Source organism: Ursus americanus, chromosome 4 (genome assembly GCF_024610735.1).
Source record: "Ursus americanus isolate L20-20 chromosome 4, mUrsAme1.1.p, whole genome shotgun sequence".
Taxonomy (NCBI): Eukaryota; Metazoa; Chordata; class Mammalia; order Carnivora; family Ursidae; genus Ursus; species Ursus americanus.
This window is the reverse complement of record NC_142130.1, coordinates 88905404-88931634: the sequence shown is the minus strand read 5'-3', so window position 1 is coordinate 88931634 and position 26231 is coordinate 88905404. Positions and strand designations below refer to the sequence as shown.

The window sequence follows — 26231 nt, the reverse complement described above, 5'->3', positions numbered from 1 at the left end:
GTCTGCTTCTCCCTCTCCTTCCGTGTGTGAGCTCTCTCTCTCCCAAGCAAATATATAAAATCTTTAAAAAATAACACTGGGTGGCTTGGGCTCTGCTGGGGGCTTGTGGGGTGAGGAGGACGAGGGGCCAGTTTGAGCATTTAAAATAAAAAGGGAGGCACCTCGAAGTTGTTCTTGACCTTGCTTTAAGCAAGGTGCAGTGCTACAGGGTGGGGTTGGGGGAAGTTGGGAGACAGAGAACAATGCCAAGAAGGGTTAGAGCTTCAAAGGGGATGTTCTGGAAATAAAGGAAAGAGAATGTGTCAGATACCGGGAGTCGCTCAGACGTGGGGATGACACAAATTCGGGAGTCTCCACGGGGCAGGGGATGAGCCTTCTTTTGTTGTCACAGTAAAAGGGGGACTGAAATTTTGTCCCCTGCAACAGGGCCCTTGGAAAGTCCAGCTCTCAAAGCAGAATCCACTGTGCCTGGTGACTCCCTCAGAGGAAAACCACTAATGAACTAAAGTCAGTGGAGACCCACCATGCAGGCGCCCTTGAACCCCTCGTCTTGTTCCCACCTGAGTTGAAAGTCGCATTATAAGAGGTATCTTTCTGCAAATCATCCCAGAGCCAACAGTCTTTAGCAGCAAAAGGGAGGGCTGCATGGTGCTGCATGTAATGGGAACGAGGACGGTTTACGGTTTTCTATGGTGACCTGACTCAGCTTCTGTAATAACCACCTTTGTAATGGTCCCCCTTTCCTCACTGTAACTGGAGCCCCCACCCCCACTCCCTAGCCACATGCCAGTGTTAATGCCAGGGGTACCCCAAGTGAAGCACTGGCCACTGGGACACTCCCTGCATTGTCAGCCTGTGTCCCCAAAGCCTAGCTCCCACCGGCTGCAGGGCAGGGAGCCAGTGAACGGGCATTCTAGAAAGAGCAGGTCACTACGCCCCAGAAGTGTGAGATGGACTTTGTTGGAAAGTAGTGTCTTCAGATCTATCTAATCAAAGATAGAGAGAGCAACAGCAAGGGTATCAAATCAATACCTTGTACACCCTAAACTTACACAATGTTATATGTGAATTATATTCCTCCAAAAGCTGGAAAAAAGATACAGACACAGACACAGTGTTAACTATTAACAGTATATGGATATTGAGATTTTATGAAAAATTGAATATAGAAAAGCGGAAGCATCTTCTACTAGAAATAACCTGAAACCACAATTCTACATGATTTTTATGCCTATGGTCTATCTCCCCTTCCCACTAGCCTGCCTCCCTCCCCTCCCAATGCCTGCCTCCACCCCTCTAAAACTGACACAGGTAAAGTGCTTTGCCTTGGACGGCAAGAAACTCACAGTTAAATGTACTAAGCAATTATGTTAAGTGTATTCAGTAATTAGAGTCGTAACTGATTTCACGTGCATCTTCATTTTTTTAATGCAAGTAACACATGCTTATTGTAGAAATTTTAAAAACACAAGAAAAAAAAATTAGGCACCCCGATCCTGCCACTCAGAAATTACTATCAAAATTTTTAATTCTGGGGGCACCTGGGTGGCTCAGTCGTTAAGCATCTGCCTTCGGCTCAGGGTGTGATCCCGGGGTTCTGGGGTGGAGCCCCACGTCAGGCGCCTCCGCTGGGAGCCTGCTTCTTCCTCTCCCACTCCCCCTGCCTGTGTTTCCTCTCTCCCTGGCTGTCTCTCTGTCAAATAAATAAAATCTTAAAAAAAATTTTTTTTAAATTCTGGGGCACTTGGGTGGCTCAGTAGGTTAAGCATCTACCTTTGGCTCAGGTCATGATCCTGAGGTCCTGGAATCAGCAGCCCCACATAGGACTCCCTGTTTGGCGGGGAGTCTGCTTGTCCCTCTTCCTCTGCCCCTCCCCCCACTCATGCTGGCTCCTTCGCTCTCTTTCTACAATACATAAATAAAATCTTTAAAAAAAATTTTTTTTAATTCCTACTTACATTGCTTTAATAATACTCATGTGTACACATGTATACACACACGCACACGCATGTGCATGAACACACACGGAACCAGCTCAGGCTGATGAACATGGGGGCCCCCTGTGAGCTCATTTGTGGGGGCAGAGAGAACTGGGAGGTCACTGCTAAATGCAGGGAGGCAGGGAGGCAGGGGGTCAGGGGGTCAGGTAGAAAATGAGGACGTCTGCATGACTGCTGACATGGCCCCCAGGTCCCAGCCTGCCCCTGAGCCAGGGCTCAGCCCTCATTCATCTCCCTTGTCCTTTGCAGAAAGCAGCATGGGACCAAGGCAGATGTTTCCAGCAAAGTGGGTGGGAGGTAGACCTTCCCAAGGCACCAGCAGCAAAAGCGGGGCTGGCACTGTCCCCATAAACCTCTACAGGTGATGGAAACCAAGAGGACAGAGAGAGAATATGGGGGCATTGTGGTCCTAACAGGTGGGAAACACCCCTAAGGCTCCTTAGAGAGAGCTGGAGGGGGGGCGGGGGGGTTCTGTGGAGGCAGGTGTTAACCTATAGAGAATGAGGGCCGAGCTAGGGGAATTCGAGTAATTACGATTAATGCGACTTCATTTTTTCCAAAAACTGGTGAAGCCTGGGAAAATTAGTGATCGATATATTACTATATATATGTTTTATCTTCTTAATGTAAAATTGGATCATACCATAATTTGATTAGTAAACTGTTTTCTTTGCTTAACAGGATCTCATGAGTGTATTTTTCATGTGCGTAAAGATAACTACAACAATCATTTTCGAACTGCACTCTAGAGTTTTACCAAATTATAGAGACCACTGAGGGTGCTTCAAGATCCCCACAGAGGGGAGAGCAGATTTTGCAGGTGGAAGGAGACGATTATGAGTTCCTACCCTCAGCACACTCAGGATGGTCTACTTTTAACAGTTCTATGTACTAAGTTTCTATGAAAGGCTGAGTATTAATAAGGGGAGGGACCCACTACTAGAAATAATTTGAAACCACAGTTCTACACAATTTTTTAAAAGATTTTTTATGTATTCATTTGAGAGCAAGCAAGTGAGAGCATGAGCAGGGGGAGGGTCAGAGAGAGAGGGAGAAGCAGACTCCCTACGGAGCAGGGTGCCCAACGTGGGGTTCAATCCCAGGACCCCTGGGATCACACCCTGAGCCTGAGCAAAGGCAGACACTCAACCAACTGAGCCACCAAGGCGCCCCTCTACACAATTTTTTAAATGCCTTTTTAGCATTTCATTGTGGGGGTAAATGATAACGTATTGATCAAGCCTCTCTATTTTTGGACTTTTAGATCGCAAAGAAGTTAGGAGTTGTGTTCAAATGCAAATATCACACTCCTGAGAGACAGTGATTTCAATTAGGATTTTGTTTTCTCATACAATGAAAAGTCTGGAAGGAGGCAGTGCTGAGCTCAGGTTCGTGAGTAATGGATCGCCAACATCGCATCAGAGTTCCAGGCAGAATAAAGGGGCGAGGGGAACACAGGTCATAGGTCAGAAGGGACTGGTAACTGAGTGGCTTCTCTTCATTAACAGTTCACCTGGAGATGCCCCCCAACGACAAATCCACCCCTATTTGCAAAGAGTCCAGAAAATGTTTTCAGCTGAATTGCTCCCCCTTACACCACGCCCCCAAAACTGGGGTTCTGTTAGTAAGGAAGAAGATTAGAAAAATAACGAAGCCATCCTCTGAAAATCCTTTCACCCTATCTTTGAAGCTACAGCACCTCGTAAATTTTAACTTAAGATCAAGTCATAGAAATGAATTCCTTCCTTTAAAGACCTGTGTCATTGTACTAATTTGCTAATTCCCACCGGCAGTATGAAAGGAAAAGCGTCTCTTTAACAAAAATATATACCATACTCCCTTTATTTTTTTACTCTTGGTTACTCTAATCAGCAAATTTTTTCAGGATTCCTCTCAGCTCACTTTCAAAGGAGGTCTGTGGACTCAGTGCCTGAGTCATTTGGGGAGCATCTTAGAAATGCAGATTCTCCCCCCCCAAATTAAATAAAACAAAATACGTAAAAATAAAAATTAAAAAAGAAAAAAGAAAAAGAAATGCAGAGTCTCAGCTGACTCCCGACCTGTGGCATCAGAATCCGCATTTTAATAAGATCCCAGATTATTTATTGCACACCCTGAAATTTAAGAAACATTACTCTAGAGCACTCACGTCGCATGAGACAAGACATCCGTATTTTAAAAACATTTTCAAACAGGGAAAAACAAAATCCCAGCCCCCCCTACCAGCACAGTTCCAGAATAAGACAGAATATGCCTGGGTTGGTCAGTGACAACGGCTCTCTTCCCCAAGAGGACCTCTGCACACGGAGCAGGGTCAGACCAGCAAACATGCCCAGTGAGGATTTGGTCCAGAAGCCAAATCTCTCATCCCTATGCTCTTGCAGAGGGAATAACAGTTCTGCTCAATTCAACGCAGGGTGTCTGAGGGAGCCAAGCGGCCCCTGGAAAACAATGAGAGCAGCTTTATCCAGGTTAAAGTCCGGGGTCCGGAGGGGAAAAGATAAGAAAGTCAAGCTACCTCTGCAGCAGCTCTTGTCCAAACAAGAGACCAAGAGCCTGGAGCGGCCCGTGAACCCCTGGGAAAGGTGGCAGGGCATCGGGGCGGGATCAATTGCTAAAGTACCATGGATTCAGCTTTGGCTCCCTTATTCCCCAGCCACACCAATTTCCATCCGGCAGCCAAGCTTCACACTTCCTTGCCTTAGGGATTTGAGCCAGCTGAAAGGATTCCTGCTTTTGTCAACGCTAAAGCCCTGGATGAGATTATGCCTAGGGCCTGGAAGATGGGAGGAGAAGGGGGAAGAAGGGGAGGTGGAAGAGCCCAGAGGTGTGCCCAGAGAGGTGCCCCCAAGCACCCCTACCCAGATTCCCGTTCCCACGGGTGCAGCTGAACCGCAGGGTCGGAGGGCTGGGTGCCCACACAGTGGGAGGGTGGGGAGAAGGGCGATTACCTTCTGGGGTTTGGATTACCTCTGTTGACACTCCTTATCTTAAAGCCAACTTTGTCTGATCTCAAGGTCACCACACCAGCTTTTTAGGCTTTGAGTTGGCATAGTACATCTTTTCCCATCCTTTTCCTGTTTAGCCTGACTGTGCCCTTATATTTAAAGTATGTCTCCTGTAAGCCTTTTTGTCATCATTGGAGAGGGCCGTGGCCTACCCACAAGTAGGGGTGCAGCCTTTATAGGGCTTAGAAAGTTCCCGCGGGTCATAAGCAGAAAAGGTTTCTAATGCTACTAATAGAAATTAAGCACCTTTTTAATCAATGGGAAACCAGAATGTGGGCAAGTTCAGTTCCACAGGTGAGAAGTCGAAGTCATGGGACGCAGCTCCATGGTTACTGGATACCCTGCACACCCAGCCACGTGACCAGTGTGAGGGCCTCTCGACCCGGGAAGAGGGTTTGAGAGAGAGTGTGTGTGTGTGTCCACTTGCCCGATGTGCTTAGCCCGTGCAATGCCCGTTTCCCTACCAACAGGGCTCGCGACAGTGAAACAATCCCCCTCCAGCAGCATGAGCACATGCTGGCGCCCCTTAGCTCACACCTACAGACAGTGCGGGAACCCCGCAGACACAGACACCCAGAAACCCCCGAAAACATGGCCAACAGACAGCTTTGCTCCCTCTTGTTCAGGAGGCCCAGCCCTGGCTGGACCTTAGAAGCACCCACCTGAGATTGTTTTGAAATGTGGGTCATGCCCGGGCTCCATCCCCGTGTGATTCTACGACATTGATCGGGAGCAGGGTTAGGCATCTGTAATTTTTTTTTTTTTTTTTGGTTGGAGATTTCAACTCAAATCAATATTTGTAGAGGCTGCCGTGCAATCTAACGTGCAATCAGATCCTCTGGCAGGCTGGCTGTTATTTCAGAGGGGAGCCAGGTAGAAAGCCGCCCGGGATCATAAGGGCAGGTATATGTTATTCTGTGGCATTGCCAATGCCACGGGGCTGGCTGGCTGCTAGGGACAGCTCTGTTGAGCTGCAATGTGACCAGGCAGCGCCAGGACCCATCAAACGCCCCCGGCCCGCTGGGGAGTGGCATCCAATGGGGGGTGGTGGTGGGGGAGGGGGGCTCCCCGCAGGGGGAGGACTATGGCTACAAAACCGGCAACTGGAGCCCTGCTTGCTCCTCAGCAAATAATTAGGCCTGCACTGTAGCGTTCCTTGTATCTATGGCCAAGGTCAATGTGAATGAATAGATCTCTTTGCTTGGTTTCGTCCCTCAAAGCAAATGTTTCAACCATCTCCTTTTTCCTCCTCAATTCAGAGCACATTGTCCAGCACGTCTGAGCTACTCTGAAAACAAGCCTGTGTGGGCATAATGGAAATAAAGCCATTTCCATGAGAAATGGCGTTTCTTGTTTAACCCCACTCACAAGAGCTTACTCAAGCGGAGAGAAAAAAGCAGTGCTTTTCAAAGTATGAAAAACTACCCATTATCCATTAAAGAGAAGCCAGTGGAAATCAGGAGCTTTTGGCTTCAGGAAGAACTAGTGAATTTGAGGCTCATTTTTTAAAATGGAAAATGCTCTTTTTTTTTTTTTTGCCGCTCACAGCGACATGGTGTGAAGCCCAAACCAGACCTTTTGAAAATAATACTGTTCTAGGGCTAGGGGGCTGGGAGAGACAGAGAAGGTTTTCGGTAAAGGATGAGAATGTTTTCTCCCCTTGGCCAAACTGAATCCCATCCACTTACCCCAGTCCAAGGATCCCATCCCTGTCCCCACTGTCTCCCCCCTCACCACTCCCCCTCACCACTCCCCCACAGCCACGGTGGGAACTGGCTAGATTTCATTAATTAAAAGCAAAGCTCCCTGCTGGCAAGCACCAGGTCCCCCATGCTGCCCCATCTTCGCAGGATCAGTCCCGCCCTTTCCTTCCCAGCCGTCCTTCTCTGCCCCCAGCTTCTCAGCTCCTGAAGAAACAGAGTGAGGTGTGCACTCGGGGGGGGGGGGGGTAGGGGGGGGTGCGTACCTCAAGGGAATGCATGGTCCCCCCACCACTTTCAACATAGAACAGCTCAGGGTGGGAGGCTGGGGAGCAGGGAGGTTCAGAGGACACTGCAGGGGTCCTGTGGTTGCTGAAGCCCAGCACAGAATTCCCCTCTGCTGCTTAGACACAGTGGTAGAAAGCCTAGGCCACCTCCCCCTGAGCTTCTGACCGCTTGGCAAGAGCAGGTGAAGATTAAGTGGATGGAAGCATTCCTTCACCAAACCCCTTGGCTTCCAGGGACAGTCAGGACACACCTTCGGTGTATCCTAGCTCCACTGTTACCCTGGAAGACTAGGGTGGATACTATAAAAGCAAGAGGCGGCGGGGGGGGGGGGGGGGGGGGGGGGCGGTGTTAGAGAACGTGATTGCTTCTTAAGCCCGAGGCTGGGGTGGCTTTATCGAAGAGAAAGCTTGACAAGTAAATGCCTAGGATAAGTGTCAACGGTCTTGACCCACTGAATGGCCTTGGAGTTTACATTAGCTGACAAAGACAACACAGTTTTTGCCCTTGCTTGCACACCAATTCTACCAGCCAGCTATCCCTGCAGGCTGCTCAGCACCCAATTGTTCAGAGGTAATTCTACCCTCAAGGATCCATTCCCTATACTCACTGTTTCCAAGTGGGAACTTGCAAGGTTGATTCCTTCCTTACCAAGCATTGTGTTTTTGTAGCTGGAATTAACAATGTGGGACTTGACGACAAACAAAATAACAGTGGCTCCCCTATCACCTGATACCCAAGGCGGATTTTTCTGCGAGAAGGTCTGGAGATGAATGACTCTAAAAGTAACCCAACAATGCCATCCGTGGCAGCCAAGCAGCCCAAGGTCAAGGTGCAGCTGTTCCTTACTAGTTGTGTGATATGTAGGTTACTCTGTGTCTCTGGGGCTGCCTCAGCTGCCTCTTGGGGATGCCTTAGGGGAGAAGCACTGGATAAGGCATGTGTGGACCTGGATTCTGCTCTCAGTCCTGAATTCAGGTGTCTGTGTGGTGGGCATATATGTGTGCAGGTACATGTGTGTATACGAAATGAACATGTTCTAGGTTTTTCCTCATCTGGCAAGCAGCGATGATCCATCACCTTCACAGGATTGCCTGGCAGATTAAGTATGAAATGGCTGTATTAGGGTTCTCCAGGGTAACAGAACCCATGGGATAAATAGAGATAGAGACAGACAGACAGACAGAGACAGAGATATTATAAGGAACTGGCTCATGCCACTGTGTAGGCTGGCAAGTCCCAAGATCTGCAGGGTGAGCTGGCAAGCTAGACTCTCAGGGGAGCCAATGGTATATTTCCAGTCCGAATCCAAAGGCCTGAGAACCAGGAGGGCCCGTTGAGAAGTTCTAACCCAAGGCCAGTAGGCTCAACACCCCAGAAGAGCTGATATTTCGGTTCAAGTGCAAGCAGGGGAAAGCCAATGTGCCAGCTCAATAGGACAGCCAAGAGAAGTTTCTCTTACTCAAGAGTCAGTCTTCTTGTTCTATTAGGGTCTTCAACTGATTGGATGAAGTCTCCACACACGACAAGGTAGGGGGATCTGCTTTACCCAGTCTACCAATTTAAATGTTAATCTCTGCCCAAAACACCCTCCAGGAAAACACTCAGAGTAATGTTTGACCAAATATCTGGGCGGTCAAGTTGACACATAAAATGAACCGTCACAACGGAGTAGGAGGCAACATCATGTACTGGAAAGAACACCATTTCTGGAGTCCAGCAGCCCAAGGTCAAGGTGCAGCTGTTCCTTACTAGTTGTGTGATATGTAGGTTACTCTGTGTCTCTGGGGCTGCTTCAGCTGCCTCTTGGGGAAGACGAGGATCACAAAAGAGTCAGCCTATGTCAATACATGACCTACAGGAACCAACGCATTAGTTGCTGCCTAACGTGAAAAGTACTTTTCTGAGGTTCGGTGTGCCCTTTGCATTAAATGTACATTGTTATTTAAGGCAAAAGAGACACCGCACGTAGAAAATACAGGACGGAAAAGAGGCATGGATATCAAGAAAGAAAAACAATGGACCAGAGAACGACATAGACCTATCTGCACATCCTTACTTTTCGATTAGAGTAGACCAGGAGCTGGGGGTTTCTCAGAGGCATCACAACTACCCGATTGTGCAGTTCCTCATGCTTAAGGAAACGTCTTCTCTATTTCCCCAGGAGGTTTGTGGGCCCATATTTACCTTGGAACCTAATGGTGGGGTAGCTGCAGTCTTTGCAGAGTATGGACATGTTTCACATTATATGCATGAGTGTTGGATGGTCGCGAAACCTAATATATTTGGGGCCTGATACCATCATCCACCATAAAAGCAAAATATTTTCCCATCTAGAAGTCAAGTTGGAAAAACCTCTCTCACAGTTGGTTGGGGTTTTAAAGACACAGTAATGGCTGCAAAGATGGCCTGTTCGTCCAGATAAGACTGGAGCCAAGCTGACACCTCATTGCAGCCTGGCCCTCTTCCAAAGTTCTGTTATGCATGTGGGTGGCGTTAACAGCATCCTTCTGGCAGCTGAAATGGACCAAGAGAACAGCCTAATGGTTAAAGAAAATCTAGTTGGGCCAGCAAGAAATGCAGTGGCTGCACTGGCCAGATACGACTGTGGGGGGCCAACAGGACGGTTCTTACAGAGTGTGAGATATTTGGGGTTTGGCAAACCCTAAGGAGTTGGTTGCCAAGCCCTGTTGCCCCTCGTCCCCCTGGTGTATTTCAAAGGAAATTAAATCCACATGTTTCTGATTTGCTGACACTTAAAGCTCATCCAAAGGTGGTTTTGCAAGAGTGGTTTGGACACAAGAAGCCTAGAGAAACTTTAATTATTATTGTTATTTTTCATTTTGAAACGCAGACCTGTAAGCTTACATAATGAATGCCATGCCTACAAACTCAGAGCCCAGTTCTGCCTGACCAAAACTTTGTGTCCTGGGCCCACCAGACACAGATAATTGAAGTCAACTAGAGAAGACAAACATCCAACCTAGAAATCCATCTTGCAAGTGGCACTATTAATAGCCCCTTATGGTTGGGTTGAGAGCCCCCAAACCTAGAGTTCAAAACCATATGCAGCGTATGGATTGAGTCTTGATTTCATTATTCCCTCAGACTATGGCCAAGGACATAGAAACCTAAATCCAAGATGGCATCATCTTGGTAGGTCCTGAGAACTAAGGTCCAAGGATATGGGGCATGGCATCTCCAGGGCAAAAGGCCATCACAAAGGCTTTCTGTAGAATGTTCTGAAATGTCCTGCCATGTCCCTAAATGAAACCTAGACAAGGAGCAACCCAAATTCTGCTTCAGGGAAATAGAATTACATTAGACACTTAGAAAGAATTAGTGCTTCTGGACAGAACACGTGACCTCTCCAAGTCTGTTAACATGAAAACTATTGGCCAGAGGGCTCAGAGACCAAAGGGTCCCCTTCTTCTGAACCAGGGATAACCATTTTTCGTCCCCCCCCCATAACCACTGCAAATAGCTTTTCCTCAAGACTCACCTCAGAGGAATTCTCCTGACAGAAGAGGTGGCTTTGGTCCCTCTGGCTGTTCCCACCTGCTCTCCCAGCCCCGGGCCATCAACTGCTTGATTGGCAGCCTTCTTGTTAGTCTCCACCGCTGGAATCCCCCAGCCCCTAGCGCAGGGTCTGGAACACGCTGTGTCTCTAAACCTCTCATCCATGAGGCAATGAGGGCTGAGATGAAGACCCGGGACTTCACCCGGAACTCGGCCCTCTCCAGTTTCTCTCTCTGCTCCCGCAGTTGGATTTCTCTGGCCATGCAGCATATACTTCCAGCTCCCTCTTGCCCTAGAGCCTCCACACATGCTCCCCCAACCCCTCATTTCTTTTCATCCAGGTAACCCTTGCTTATCAGGTCAGCTTAGAAGTCCCTTTCTCGAGGAGACGTTTTCTTTCCAGCCCAGGGATATGCTTCCCTCCCTCCTCTGATAGTCGATACATATTCATATCTAACTAATTAAATATAAGGTCATCTGCACTGCCTCCCTTCCCACCAAACTGCTGGCTCCTGGAGGCCAGGAACCATGTCTGCCTCCTTCACCCCATCCCCAGCACTGGCACTGAGAAATCGGTGTCGGGTCACTGACCGACGACTTCTCAAACCAGCCTTGTACCGGTCTTTGCCACCAACACAGCTCATTTCTGTGAACTGTACAAACTAAGAGCAACGAGAGTGTTTTCAGACACTTGGAAACCAACACCCACTTGAATGAGTTTGCTAGGACGGCCATAACAAAACGCCACAAATGGACGGCATAAAACAGAAACATTCTGGTTCGCAGTTCTAGAGGCTGGAGTCTTGAGAACAAGGCGTCCACAGGGTTGGTTCCTTCTGAGGGCTGTGAGGAAGGATCTATTCTGGGCCTCTCTTTCAGCTTTACCTGGTTTGCTGGCAATCTTTGGCACCCCTGGGCTTGTGGAAGCGCCCTATCCATCTCTGCCCCCATTGTCCCATGACGCTCTCCCTATGTGCATGTGTGCCTCTGTGTCCAGATATCCCAATACCCCTTTCTCTAAGGACACCAGTCATATTGGAACAGAGGCCACCCCAATAGCCTCATTTTAACTTAATCATCTGCAAAGACCCTAATTTCCAAGTAATACCTACTTTCATAGGTATTGAGGGTTAGGACTTTGATACCTTTTGGGGGAACACAGTTCAACCTATAACACCACTCTTCTGGTAAAGAAAAAAAGTAGCTGAAAATTGACATTGAAATACAGCAACCATTTAATTTATTGTCCACGCAGGGGTATGTTTTTGAAAATGAATGGGGGCGCGATTACTAAGTTTGTAGGGACAAGAGGTATAAACCAGCCCTGTCCCAGGCAAGCAGTCTGGGATGTATGGCCACCCTCTGTGGCTAGGCTCACTGCCCGGCTTCCCATGCAAGGATGCATCGTCCCTTCACTTCAAATCCCTCTGTGTTTGTGTTCCCAGCAAGTTCAGTCTGTTTTATACACAGTCGTGGTGAGACTGAGGGATTAGCTGTATTCCGGTGATAGTTAATTCACTGTTTCCAGTTATCAAATGCAAGCCCAATCTCAGCAATTACTTTGGCCAGATCAAATCAGGCGCTCTTACACCTGTTCCCCTGTTTTAATTAGGCTCTAATCTCCCCCAGGGGAGTTGGAGGCACCGAGCACCATTACCTAAGCCTTAGATTAGGAAGGCAGGGTCAGCTACCCCGCGTGGCCATAATGCACAGGCACTGTCCCTGAAACAGGTCCCACCTTCGGTCTCGAAATTTGCCTTGACAACTGTGATCACCCCAGCATGGCTGGGGTAACGATTTTTTTTTTGTTACAGACTTCCTTTCATCTCCTCCCAAGGGAAGGCAATGTTCCCAGTGGTGCTTCTTTCTGAGGTAATTGTTGGACAGGAGTCAGCCAGTTAAAGCTGCCCATCTAATTAACAGAGTCTGTTATGATTTATCAGGATAATGAGGTGGGGAACAAAGACATCGATTTTTTTTCCCTTTCCTGATATTTTGGCCTCTATTCTTCCTTTTGGAAAATGACCCAATGTTAATGAGAAGCGAGTCGCTTATTGTTGGGGTGCAAATAGAGAGATAAATGACGTCAGTAATTAAGTCTCAAGCCCTCTTTGGTATACAGAGCCATTTGTCAGGCAATATTATTCAATTAATTAATTCCATTAGGGCTACCACATTTCTCTAAATTCAGCCATTCAACCATCAGCAATGATAATTCATATGATACAAAAATAGAATGGTTAATAAATGCATCGTGAATCCAGGAAGAAAGGATTTTAGCCACCACGGAAAGCCTAGCTAGAAGCATTTGATTTGAAAACATGTAAAGTGATCATAGCTAGCCATGTACCTCTTCCCATCATGGACGGAACAGATGCTCTGGACGTTCCTTACTTCGAATGCCTAGGAGGAGGAAGGGGGACGTCAGCATGGTCCAGATCACCTTCTTACGCCACATCAGTGGACACTGTCAAGGCCTCTGGTCAGTTGCCCATCTGTGGTCAGAGAGGGGACAAGGGACAGGAAATGTGATTGTCTCAAGGCAATACAAGGAGAGAGAAGGTTCTCAAACCATGCAGTTTTTTTTTCATATAAAGTTATTTATTCATAAATATTTATCAAAATGAAAATCAGTTTACCAACCATGCGGTTAGTTTTTGTCTGCTTTCTTTCCTCTTTCATCGGGGAGAGAATCCTGACCCATCCATCCCTCACTGCTCACTACTCAAGGTAATTGTGTCTCTGTTGATCGCGTTAACGGAAAACACACCCAAATTCTCTTTAGTCCCCTTACTCTTTCCGCTCTCCTTTTCAACTCTTGCCAACTTTCTCAGAATTCTTTACACCCTCCTAGTGCGAAACTTGCCTTCAAAAAGAAAAGGGGGGGGGGACAGTCCAGAACCACATTTACGAAACTCGAGCTAAAGGAATTAGTATCATGACATTCTAAACAGAAAGGCCAACAACTCCTTCAGTCTTGACAAATCCCATTTATACCTCATCATCTGCTTCCAAATGTACCTTTCCTTAACCCACCAATATGAGCAAAAATGAAATACTACCTCTGTGTTTCATTTATCACTTTATTCTGCTTTGAGTGGTGGCTAATACTACGGGAGCACTGTGATCTGCTCTTTTTCATTGTGACACAGCAGTATTTCAGCTGGATTCAGGATTAAATATGCCCTGTGTGCTGGCGTGGGAATCTTTCTACCATTCCTAGGAGAACAGCTCACATTCCAAACAGCTGACTTCCAAAGTCCAGAATATGATCTGCTTATAAACTGGGGAGCTGCCTACACAGTTCTAGCCTCTTTTCTCCTCCTGACTAATCAAGGCGTCTTTTGTTTCCTGAGCTCATTCTCCAGGAAGGAGTGTGAAATCAACATTCAAGGCCCCCAAAGCACACAAGCCCGGGTGAGAAGGAAAAAGCCCAGGAACGTGGTTCTCAAACTTAAGCCAGCATCAGAACCACCTGGGAGGCTGTCAGGCTGCTGGAGATCTGGGGAGGGACCCAAGAAATGGCATTTCTAGCTCCCCCCTCCCCACGCTGCCCCTAGTGGAAAATTTGCCTTCAGAAAAAGATGGTCTCACCCAGGGATCACATTTGGAGAACCAATGGCCTAGACACTACATGTTCGGAAAGGCTATAGGGAGGTAAGTACCTTTCAGAATCCTGAGCGTCCAGCCAATAACCTGGCCGATGCAAAGGCCACCTTTCCCTGGGATGGATCAGGACAAAAGCAAAAAGGCCCTCCCTGGGTCTCCTCCACCTTTACCTGTAGGCAGAGACCATGCCCTAGAGTCAGGCCGCCAATTTCCTTGGAAAAAGCCAGCATCACTTGCAGTTTTACAGTCAGATCCAGAAATGAGTGCAGAAGACTCCCAAGATTGTGGGATCTCTGAATGTTTGTGAAAACGCTTTGTTTTGTTCTGCTCTCTGCTTCCCCTGGATGTCATACATACTCACAGGTGTTGACCAGGCTTGACAAGCCTTGGGGATCTTCTAGTGTTCTCCATGGTAGACTCAGATACCCACAACCCTGTTAGAGCGGAATGGGGACCTGACAATTCTCATTTGACATGCTGTGATTTTTAACAGACATCTGGCAGTGCTCCCCAAACTTCTCTTTGAACGCCACTCAGAGAGATATACAAGTCAACCAATCCCTTAGCAATCCATATTCATGTCTTAGTTCTAGCACATTATTCTAGTGTCTAGCCCAGGTTCCTCACAGAAAGCAGAGCTTGTGACAAGGGCTTTTGTAAAGGAGGATTATTTTGGAGAGTGATCCCGGCAAACAGGAGTCAAGGACAGGAAGGAGTGAAGCAAAGAAGGAGGGAGATAAAGTTTCCACATGATCCATCTCGTCTCCTGTGAGGACACTTCTAAGAAGCTGTGTAGAAGGCACATCGGAATTTTTAGCCTGAGGGAAGAAAAAGGAAAGCATTACCCCATGGACTTCCATTCCCTTTTGGAAGGTTGTCTCATGGGGTATAGACTCCCTTACAACTTCTAGATTGTACAGGCATGTTCAGGAGACGGGGAGACAGCCTCTGAGCGGCCCAGGGCCAAAAGAGAGACATATGGTGCCCTGAACAAGGCACTGTCTGGGTCCACCTGCCAGCGATGGCTGGCATCAAAGGTGGGCCAGGAGGTGAAAGACATGCACAGAAGATGTCCAATATGGTGTACTATAAAAAGAAGAGACTAGGAGAAAAAAATATTTTCTATTTTATCCACGTATATCGTAAATCTTGTATTAGTATATCTTTAATATTCAATAAATTTAAAACTTTAATTGAATGTGAGGATTTAACAGAATCACAGAAGTGTGTGTCTAAAACTCATAAACTTTACAAGGTGCCCACATGCCCTATTTCTAGAAAATTCTACCACTTCTGTGCCCAAAAGTCACTAGGAAACAATGATGAGACAATACATTTCATGATTAACAACTGCAACGCCATTTTGTGTTAGCTGTTTGGTGCTCACATTAAAGTACAGGTTGAAATTAATTAGGAGTTGGGGGCATCGAAAATCACTTTCATGACCTCGTGGCTGAAATTCCTATATTTTGTGCTTAGAAAATCAACTTGCTGCTATTTATAATCACTTGTCTACAATCGTTGGTTCTTTATCACTGAAAACCAAAATTAGACATAATTGTCACTGGCTTTTCTCCCTGTTAACACTTAGTTTCTGAAGTCCAGGGGCATCTTCAGAGGGATAAATTTTGATGACAAAAAGATCATCTTCAGATAAAGAGAAGATTATCATCAGGCAATTTACTGAATTAATAACACGAATTTCAGCATCTGGGTTGCCAACGCTTTTAGTCTCTAACAAATGATCCATTCAAGATATGGACCAAAGAACATATGGCTAAGAACAAAGGCCATTTGAAACTGTACAACAGGTTAGAAGCTTTGGGGGTTCAGCTCAGTTAAATTGACCGAGGCCAACTCACGAGCATGCTCAGTTAAGCAACCCTCCCTGCCACACATGGGTACATGATACCCATACTCAGGGGTTCTGGAATCATTCTGAGAAGAGAAATAGAAGCATTCAAATACTTTCTAAAAAACTTCCTATCATTAAGATGTTCAGAAGTGCAGAATACTAAAGTACAGAAACAAGAATAATGAGCCCTCAAATATTTCTCCCAGCTTAATTATCACGGCCACTCTTAAATACGTTAAAAAAAATTTTTTTTAACAGGCATCATTTTTGCTCTTAAAGACAAGAAACCAGGGAAGATTTTCATGACCCCCTGAGGGTTTGTGACCTGCTAGTTCTTTGGTTCACTGACCTTGCTCAATCCTCTCTCTATACAAGGGAATGCTAGGCTTCTCCCATTCTCTCTGGCTGTCTCTCATGCTTGCAGCAAATTAAGTGAACTCTGTCTATCATTTCAGCAATGGTGACATATAATCCCAGTGTTAAAGGATGGAATTTTCCAATGCAAGAAGCAGCAGAAAGAGAACAGAGGAAACGTTGCCATGAGCAAAGGCTCCTCAACACAGTATCTCCAACTGTGCTACAAAGCAGCCCAGCGTTTGGATGAAAAGTGAAAAAAAAAAAAATCTGACAATGGGGTGACTGTTCTCCCTTCACAAGCAATGCTACTATTTCTAACCCCTCGATGGGCTGTGCTGGCACCAGGCAGACATCGTCTAGGTCTTCCTCCAGTGGCAGGCAAGCCTAAAGGCAAAGGGGAAAGGTCCTGTTGTTTTCCAAGAGACCAAGATCCACACACCGGGGCTGCAGCCAGCGGAACCTTTCCTCACGGAACAGGGGCAGGGAGATCAGGGCAGCTACTCACCTTGCCTCATTTGTTCACGAAGAACCCAAAGCCAGCAACATGGATCGGCTCCTTGCTTTTTGTCCAACTACTTGCCTACTACTCTAGAAAAACAACCAAGGTCTGCCAAGAATCTGCAATCTCCTAAATCTTAAAATAATGACCAGCCTATCCAGAGTTTCCATCCAAAGCATTGTTGGTTCCTATACAAGAAAACCCTCTAGGGTGAGAGTCGGGAGGCCAAGAAAGGCATGTGGTTATTTTTGCCACACTTTGGAAAGAATGGGAAGTCTATTTTTGACATCAGCTCTTCGGCTTTCAAATAACATCAACCCATAAAACATACCTCATTTAAAAATTGATTACCAGTTTTACTTAACTTTAAGTCTTTTTGGTTCCATACTACTTCAAGTGCGTGCACACACACGCACGTGAGGGTGTGCACACACACGCTCTCTCACATCTACATTCTATTTCCTGGCCATATATGAGCTAAATAAAATTTTGGCATAGGTTAAGGAATCAAGGTCCCCATTTCCGTATGACAACCTCCATCTTTAAAAAAAAAATAATAATAAACAAAAGTGATCAGGTAGCGAGTTGATGGCTTCGTTCAGATGACAGCGCTTCTAAAACTGATCACAGCATTCAGTGCAATGAGCCATTAAAGAAGGAACTATGTGCTCAAGGGACGTGAGGGGGATATGAAATGGAGAGGTTCAAGGGACAAGAAAAGGAATCACACGGTGGTTGTTGACTATAGCAGCAGATGGGACAGTCATCACCCATCAATCCTGAGCTGAAGGCACAGATCAGACAAAAAGTTCCCTGAGAGCTTGCGAACACTAAGGACAGCAGTGTCAGTGACCACTACGCACCACATTTACTCATAGAAGTGAAAATGGCTTTTCCATGTGGGGGCCCCTTACTTGAAGGGAATGCCAAGAATATGACTTCCATTGGTTTAAAGAGAAAAACGTATATATTTCATATAGTCATGAAAGCATTTGCAGTCCAGAGTTCAGCCAGTCTTTTAGTTACAAAACAGAAAGCCACACTATGTTATCAAAATGATTCCTAACATGAAAGCATGGCATTTTTTTGCCCTTAACTCATTTCAAAGGCAAAGAAAATTGCTGTTCTTTGAAGCCTTTGGTGCATATTGTTCATCTAAAGTAAAATAAAATAACAAACAGGGGGCAGCTTCCCCTGCCCTCCTCACCTCCGCATCATCGGACACCCACCTCCTCTCAATTCCTGGAGTCCTCGGTGGATGCTTCCTATGTTCCTCCAGCCAGCTGTAGACAGACGCTCTTCCCCCTCGCAGCCATCTCACCCCATCACTGGAGCCCCCCCAGGACCTGAGGTAGAAGCTTAACCAGTGCTGTTGGCTGACTGAATGCATTTGGGGATTATAAGATTTTAGTCCCATCTATCAAATTAACCTCTTTTTATGAAAATAGAAGAGATGGAAGTGGAAGAAAATAAGTCACAGTTCTAAGTTTAGTATCAAACTTCACTAGTTACAGAGATAATGCAAATATTAAACAAAAAAGGAACTGAGTTAGAACCCTGTAGGGAGACCAACTGTGCCTGTGTGGCTGGGATTGCCCATTCCCGGACTGCCATACTCACATCCCAGGAAACCCCTCCGTCCTGGGCAAAACAGGCGATCACCCTGCAGGCTATCGGTGACTCTCAGAGACCAAAATACAAACGTCCACCAAGTTGGAAATCAGCAAGTTTGGAGAGGACTTATAAATGCATGACACACCCTGGACCTCCCTCTCCATGAGGCTCTATTCCAGCCCCGCCGGTTTCTTTCACTGCACTGAAAACAATATGATTACTTTTCTGGTTATTCATTTATCACATGTTCTCCCTACTCAGTGTAAGCTCCATGCAGTCAAGGAAATCATCTAGCCAGCTTCCCACCATAGGCCTAGAACATTCCCCAGAAAACAGAGGACGTTCAAGGAACACGTCACAGAATCTGACAGAATCCTTGTATTCTATTGATTCTAAGATGCAGTTTTTCACAATGTTACATCTCTGGAATCCAGATGCATCTCAGTCAGCAGTGCCTTTCAACAGCTGCTGGTCTAAGTGGTGGTGGTCATGACATCGCTGCCTTTGCCTCTGTGTGTCCACTTGGTCGTAGCTTCTCACACTGTCCTCACTTCGATTGTGAGGCATGTGCATCTGTTAGTTTAACCCGAGAGCTTAACTGCCATTTAGAAATGTTCTCAAAAAAAAATTTCACCATGATTCAGCATTGAAATGACAAGCTATTTTGTACTCAGAAAGGCACAGAAGCCAAACAGTAGGATGTAAATGTGGTATTAGTAACGAATATTTGTCACAGAGGAATGATCATTAAGTCCATGTTTTCTTGCAAAGGAACAACCAAGTGCCTTAGGAACCTCGGAAAAGAAGGTACCAACAAAGACAGGCAAGCTGTGTTGCTTTCTGTCACCAAGATATCGGTTTCATTGCCAAATTTCTCAGAAGAGATGAAGATTAATTTCAAAAAACTCTGCTGTGATTGATTCATAGGTCAGTCAGGACTGTCGTTAAAGGCATGCCTCAGTCTACTGGCAGTGTTTTTCCTTTCTTTTATAAAATAATGGTGGATCTTACATCCAAGGGCATCTCAGACTTGACTTAAAGAAATAAGGTATTAGCCTTTTCCAATCTCTTATTCAGGTCAGGAAGAGCCCTGCCAGGGACCATCAAGGAGACTGCTGGTACATGACAGGGTCAGTAAAGTGTAGCAACTCATTAGGTTTGTGCAACTCTTCCAGAACCTTCTGGTGATTGTTCTCACCAGCCCTTACTACCGGCTGGGGGTGTGGAGGGCTCTCTGGTTCTAACACCAACTTTAGTTTTCAGGTCCCCATCAATTTCCCATTGGTGCCCTCTCATGCAAAGCGCCCTGCTGCACTTGCCCACTTCTGCTCCTCACCCCGGACTCCTCACTAAGCCTGAACGATGCCCATTGACAGAATCTCATTATGGCCTCAGCACTGCACCTACCAAGTCCTGTCCTACAGGGCCGGGGAAATCTAAACACTAATTGCGATGTGTACCCTTAGGACAGTTATCTACCATCTTTGGTGACAACAAGCTATATAATTCTGAGAAAGGATTTAATTGTGTTCCCTCTACAGGATGGAAACAAGAGATGCTCAGGAACAGTGCAGACACCACACCGGACAAAACTTGGTCAGTGGCCCAATCAGAAAATCACAGTTATGGGGTGCCTGGGTGGCACAGCGGTTAAGTGTCTGCCTTCGGCTCAGGGCGTGATCCCAGCGTTATGGGATCGAGCCCCACATTAGGCTCCTCCGCTATAAGCCTGCTTCTTCCTCTCCCACTCCCCCTGCCTGTGTTCCCTCTCTCGCTGGCTGTCTCTATCTCTGTCAAATAAATAAATAAAATCTTAAAAAAAAAAAAAAAGAAAATCACGGTTAGAGGAGTTATTAGAGACAGTCTAATTCATAATTATGAACAGTGATCATATGTTGGGTTAAACAAAATAGGTCCATTTTTCTTAAATTCTCTAGAGTCTCTCAATATATTGTTATATGTTGGTCCTTTTGTATTTTGTTCATTTATTCTCTTTTGTTAAAAGACTTTATTTATTTGAGAGAGAGGGAGAGAGAGGGAGAGCACAGAAGGAGGGTGAGAGGGAGAAGCAGACTCCCTGCTAAGCAGAGAGACCAATGTGGGGTTCAATACCAGGACCGTGAGATCATGACCTGACCTGAAGGCAGATGTTTAACCAACTGAGCCACCCAGGTGCCCTCATTTATTCTTCTATTAACTAGATAATTGAGTACCTACCATATGTCAGTCCACTCTACTAGGCACAGGACATAGAAGAATAAACAAAAAAAGGCAATTTCTACATAATATATAGAATAGGATGGATTTCTAACCTGGGGCCCCCAGACCCTCTCCCCAAGTGGTGTGTGAACCTGGGTGGGAAAAACAAACATTGTCTTCACTAGCCTCTCAGCCCTGGAAAAGATTAATTTGTCTCTGTCATTATAGTTTCATTTTTTTTCAAAAAGTCCATATCAATGGAATTATACAGTATATAGAACTTTCAAGACTGGCTTCTTTCACTCAGCATAACACTTTCAAGATTCGTCCAAGTTGTTATGTGTGTCAATAGTTCATCCTTTTTATTGCTAAACTGAGTTGTATTCCACTGTAGGGATGTACCCCGGTTTACTTACACATTCACCCATTGAAATACATTTGGATTGCTTCCAGATATTGATGAGTATGAACAGAGCTGCTATAAACATTCAGGTAGGTTTTTGTGTGAACCTAAGTTTTCAGTTCACTTGGGAAAACACCCGGGAGTAGAACTGCTGAATCATAGGTAAGTTTTTGTCTGGCTTTATAAGAAACCACCAAGTGGTTTTCCAGAGGGGTTGTGCCATTTGGCATTCCCACTGGGAATGTATGAAAGTTCCAATTGCTCTGCATTGTCATGATCACTTGGTATTGTCAGTTATTTTTTTTTTAATTTTCAGCATCCTATTTTGCCATTCTGGGCATGTAGTTATATCTCATCAGGGTTTAACTTGTATTGCTTTAATGGTCAATGATGTTGAACAGCTCTTCATGTGCTTATGTATGCTAGATATTTGCCAGTATTTTGTTGAGAATTTTTGCATCTGTGTTCATGAGGGGTATTGTTCTGTACTCTGCTTTTGTTGTACCATCTTTGTTTGGCTTCAGTGTCAGGGTAATGCTGGCCTTATTATTTGAGAAGTGTTCCTCTTATTTGAGAAGTGTTATCTCCTCTTCTATGCTCTGGAAGAGACAGTGTAGAATTTGTTGTATTTTTTTCTTTAAATATTTGGTAGAATTTGCTAGTGTGAACCATCACTAGCAGTATTTTGTAGAATTTGCTAGAATGATCTGAGCCTGGAGATCTCAGAAAACAGAGGGTTTCTTTCTTTCTTTCTTTTTTTAAGATTTTATTTATTTATTTGACAGAGAGAGAGAGACAGCCAGCAAGAGAGGGAACACAAGCAGGGGGAATGGGAGAGGAAGAAGCAGGATCCCAGCGGAGCAGCCTGATGCGGGGCTCGATCCCAGGACTCCGGGATTACGCCCTGAGCCAAAGGCAGACGCTTAACAACTGAGCCACCTAGGCACCCCAGAAAACAGAGGGTTTCTAACTACAAACTCATTTTTTAAAAGTTACAGGGCTACTCAACTTATCTATATTTCATCTCAGGGGAATTTTGGTAGTTTGTGTTTTTTGCAGAATTGTCCATCTTATCTCAATTGTTGAATTTATGAAGAGTCTGTAGTGATAATTCATTTTTCATCCTTGATATTGGTCATTTATGTTCTCTCTCTAGAATTCTCATTTGAGATTTATCAATTTTATTAATCTTCTCAAAGAACCAAGTTTTGGTTTCACTGCATTTCCCTATTGGTTTTGAAATTGTTCTCAATTTGATTAATTTGTGTTCTTATTTCTATTATTCCTTTTCTTTTGCTTGTTTTGGTTTCATTTTAAAAGCTCTTCTTTTCTAATTTCTTACGATAGCATCTTAGATTATTGGTTTGATAGCTTTCTCATTTCAAATGTGAGCATTTTAATTGTGTAAACTTCCCTCTAAGCATTGCTTTACCTGCACCCACAATCATCCTGTTACTGACTTCCAGTCTAACTCCAGTATAGTCAGAGAACATAATTTGCATGATTTCAATTCTCTAAATTTGTTAAAGATTTTTTATTATGATACAGGATATGATTTATCTTGGTGACAGTTCCAAGTATACTTGAGAAGAATATGTATTGTGCTGTTTTTTGATTCTATAAGTGTCAGTTCAAACGAGTAATTTATAGTATATACCCTTGTTGGCTTTGTGTCTGCTAGTTCTACTGATGACCAAGAGAGGAATGTTGAAGTCTCTAGCTATTATTATGGATTTGTCTATCTCTTCTTTCAGTTGTTAGTTTTTGCTTCACGTATTTTCAAGCTCTTTTATTTGGTAAACAAATTTAGGATTATGCATCTTCTTGATAAATTACTCCTTTTATCATTCTGTATTGTCCCTTTTTATTCTTTGCTGTGAAGTCTGCTTTGTCTGACATTACTGCAGCCACTCTAGCTTTCTTCTGATTAGTGATATATATTTTCCATCTTTTATTTTTACACTACCTAGGTCATTATATTTGAAGTGAGTTTTTCTTATAGACAATATATAATTGAGTCATTTTAAAAAATCTGTTCTGACAACCTGTGCTTTAATTAGTGTGTTTAGTGCATTTACATTTAATTTAATTTAATTACTTATATCTTTGGATTTAAGTCTGCCATTTTATTATGTTTTCTGCTTGTCTATTTTGAGTTTCTAGCTTTTCCCTTTTCTTTCAGTTTCTTTTCTCTTTGAGTTTAAACATTTTTTAGTTTTCTATTTTAATTTATCTATTGCATTTTTACTATGTATCTCTTTGTGTAATGTTTAAGTGTTTGTTCTAGGGATTTAAATATATGTATTTAACTTTCATAGTCTATATAGAATCAGTATCTACCACTTCAAGTGATATATTAACACCACATACATTCCCTCACCCTCCCTCCCTCATGTTGGGTTGCTGTATTTGTTATATCAACATACACTGAAAATCCCCCTAAACAATGTTATAATTTTTGTTTTTAACCAACATATATCTTAAAGAACTTAAAAGATGATGAGTATTATAATTACCCAGGTATTTACCATTTCTGTAGTTTTTTCTTCATTTTTGTTGTTTCAGCTTGCCTTCTGGTGTCATTTACCATCTGTCTGAAGAAATTCCTTTAGTAATAGAGCTAGTGATACCAGAGTCTCTTAGTTTCCCTTCACCTGAGAATGTCTATTTCATCTTCATTCCTGAGGGGATTTTTATGGGATATAGAATTATGGGTTGACAGTTCTTTTAAAATGTTCTTCAAAAATGTTCCATTTCTTTCTGGAGAAATCTGTGGCTATTTAAATCACACTCCCCTATAAGTAATGTGTAGTTTTTCTCTGGCTGCTTTAAATATATTTTTTCTTTAGTTTTCAGCAATTTGACAATGGTGTGTCTGGTCATGGATTTTGGTTTATCTCGTTTGGAGTTTCCTAGACTCCTTGAGTCTGTAGGTTTATGTCTTTCTCCAAATTTAGCAAGTTTTCAGCCATTGTTTCTGTACACCACATCTTTTCTTTCTAGGACTCCTATGAAAAGATAGACATTTTGGTGTTTTCCCACAGGTTGAGGAAGCTCTGTTCTTTTTTATTTTTAATATTTTTTTATCTGTATTGTTCAGATTTTATAATTCCTAGTGGTCTATATTGAAATTCACTGACTCTTTCCTCTGTCATCCCCATTCTGCTAATGAGTCTATCCAGTGAGATTTTTATTTCAGTTATAGTATTTTTCCATTCTAAAGTCTCCCTTTGGCTCTTCTTTATATCTTACATTTCTTTTCTGAGACTTTTTTATCTTTTAATTTATTTTAAGAATGTTTGCCCTAACATGTTGGGGTATTTTATAATACCTGTTTGAAATTTTGTGTCATCTAAGCATTGGCTTCTGTTGACTGGCTTTTCCCATACAAACTGAGATTCCTCCCAATCTTCTTATGTGCTGAGTAATTTTTAACTGTATCCTGGATATTTGATGATTATGTTTCAAGACTCTAGGACTCTAGATTGTGACCAAATCCTATGGAGAATGTTGATTTTTTTCTTCTCTTCTCTTCTCTTCTCTTCTCTTCTCTTCTCTTCTCTTCTTTTCTCTCTCTCTTTAACAGAGAATCTTCCGGATTCAATTCAGGTCACAAGTTCCAACCAGTCTTCTATTGGTTGTAGTTCTAATATAAATTCTGTTTTCCATCATGTCAGATCTGTCCCTGTGCACATTATCAGGTGGTCAGTCTGCAATCTGGGCAGTGGTCTTATTTGTAGTTCAGTTCTCAACAACAACGGCATGCTATTTAGGGTCAGGTATATTCTTGTGAATTCCAGGGGTGAGCCCAGAAGTTCATTAACAACTTCATTAGGTAGCTTTCTCTAGCTATTCCCTCTCTGGTACTTTCCAGTTCCAGGGCTCAACTTTTTGGTCCTCTCGCCAGAAATCTGAGGCTTTACTTAGCCTGCTCTTCTATGCACTTCCCATAACTGTATCTGCACCCAGGGACAAATGGTGGGAGGACACAGAGAAAAAAAGCATTGGCGGTTTCCCCCATGATCTTGGGTCCACAGTTCCTCTGATCAGAGGGAAGACTTTCCTCCTTCAGTTTTAGGCTTCTGAGAGCTCTCATGCCCCTGACTCTGCAGGATTGCTTGGGAGGCTGAGGTGCAAGAGAATGGAGAGAAGAAAAAACAAAACTACATAGGGGATTTCTCCACTCCATCTAAATATTAGGAGACCTCCTTTCTGCTCCCTGTAGTGCTTCTCCTGGGGCTCTCTCTCTTGGCACCAGTGCCTACTTCTAGGTTTGGGGCTATGCAGAATCCAGGCTGGATGGTTTTGGAAAGGGAAAATGGTATCTCACCACCAGTTCAGGGGTACTTTAGATGCGGTCTTCAACATTCTACCAACTCCTAGAGCAGCACTTGCTTGGAGACAGAATGGAATGTGCTTACTCCATCTTTCCCTGAAGCAGAACTTGATAGGCTTTATTTTATACATTTTAAAAATGATTCTAAGATACGATTCATAGGTCTCATTAGCTTCCAAAGACATCCATGGCACAGAAAGGATCTTTAGCCAAAAAGGGACAGACATATCAACAGTCACTTGCAAATCAGCAAATACATGCTCAGGAGGAGCAGCTAGGGTCTTTGGAAGCCCTTAGAGAGCACCTAGGCTAGTCTGGGATCAGGGACAGCTTCCCAGTGGTCAAGAGAGGAATAGTATTCTCAGCAGATGGAAAGTCATGCTCACGAGCCAGAAAAGAACCAGTGTGGAAAGTGTGGGTCACAGCAAGTAGTTCAGAGAAGCCAAGACATGAACTTCTCTTGGCTCTTGAGACCATGCACAGAAGAGAATCACACTGTTTTATTAGATAGCATTGAAGGAATATTAAATTCAATGAAATCCTAAGTCCAGTGGAAGCTGTCATCCTGATGATATCCACTGTAGAATCCAATTCCAGATCTCGATCTCAGTTCTATACATAGACTCTGTATGTAGGCATTTAACATTTGAATAAGGAGCCCATTCATTTTGTATGCTTGGCAACAAATTCTGTTGTGGATACATATACCATTGGATAGCTATTTTAAATTGCTATTTCGGAGATCAAAAATTCAATGAGAAGACTGAAAGCAAAATATAAAAATATAAAAATGAAGACTGCAAAAGAATAAAGGAAAAAAATTTAATTCCAGCTTTTCATTATTATA

At 44.2% G+C, this 26231-nt stretch overlaps 1 protein-coding gene across 3 annotated transcripts in view; it reads right to left on the bottom strand.

Moving 5' to 3' along the window:
• Positions 1 to 26231, bottom strand: part of KCNE2 (potassium voltage-gated channel subfamily E regulatory subunit 2) — a 174678-nt gene extending 148447 nt beyond the window's left edge. For 2 of the 3 annotated variants that reach the window (XM_045785574.2, XM_087861776.1), the window contains exons 1-2: positions 16839 to 26231; positions 12863 to 13007 (exon numbers count right to left, since the gene is read on the bottom strand). The gene's annotated coding sequence lies outside the window, so the exon portion shown is untranslated. The remainder of the gene's footprint in view (positions 1 to 12862; positions 13008 to 16838) is intronic. The other variant, XM_087861777.1, reaches the window with a different exon arrangement.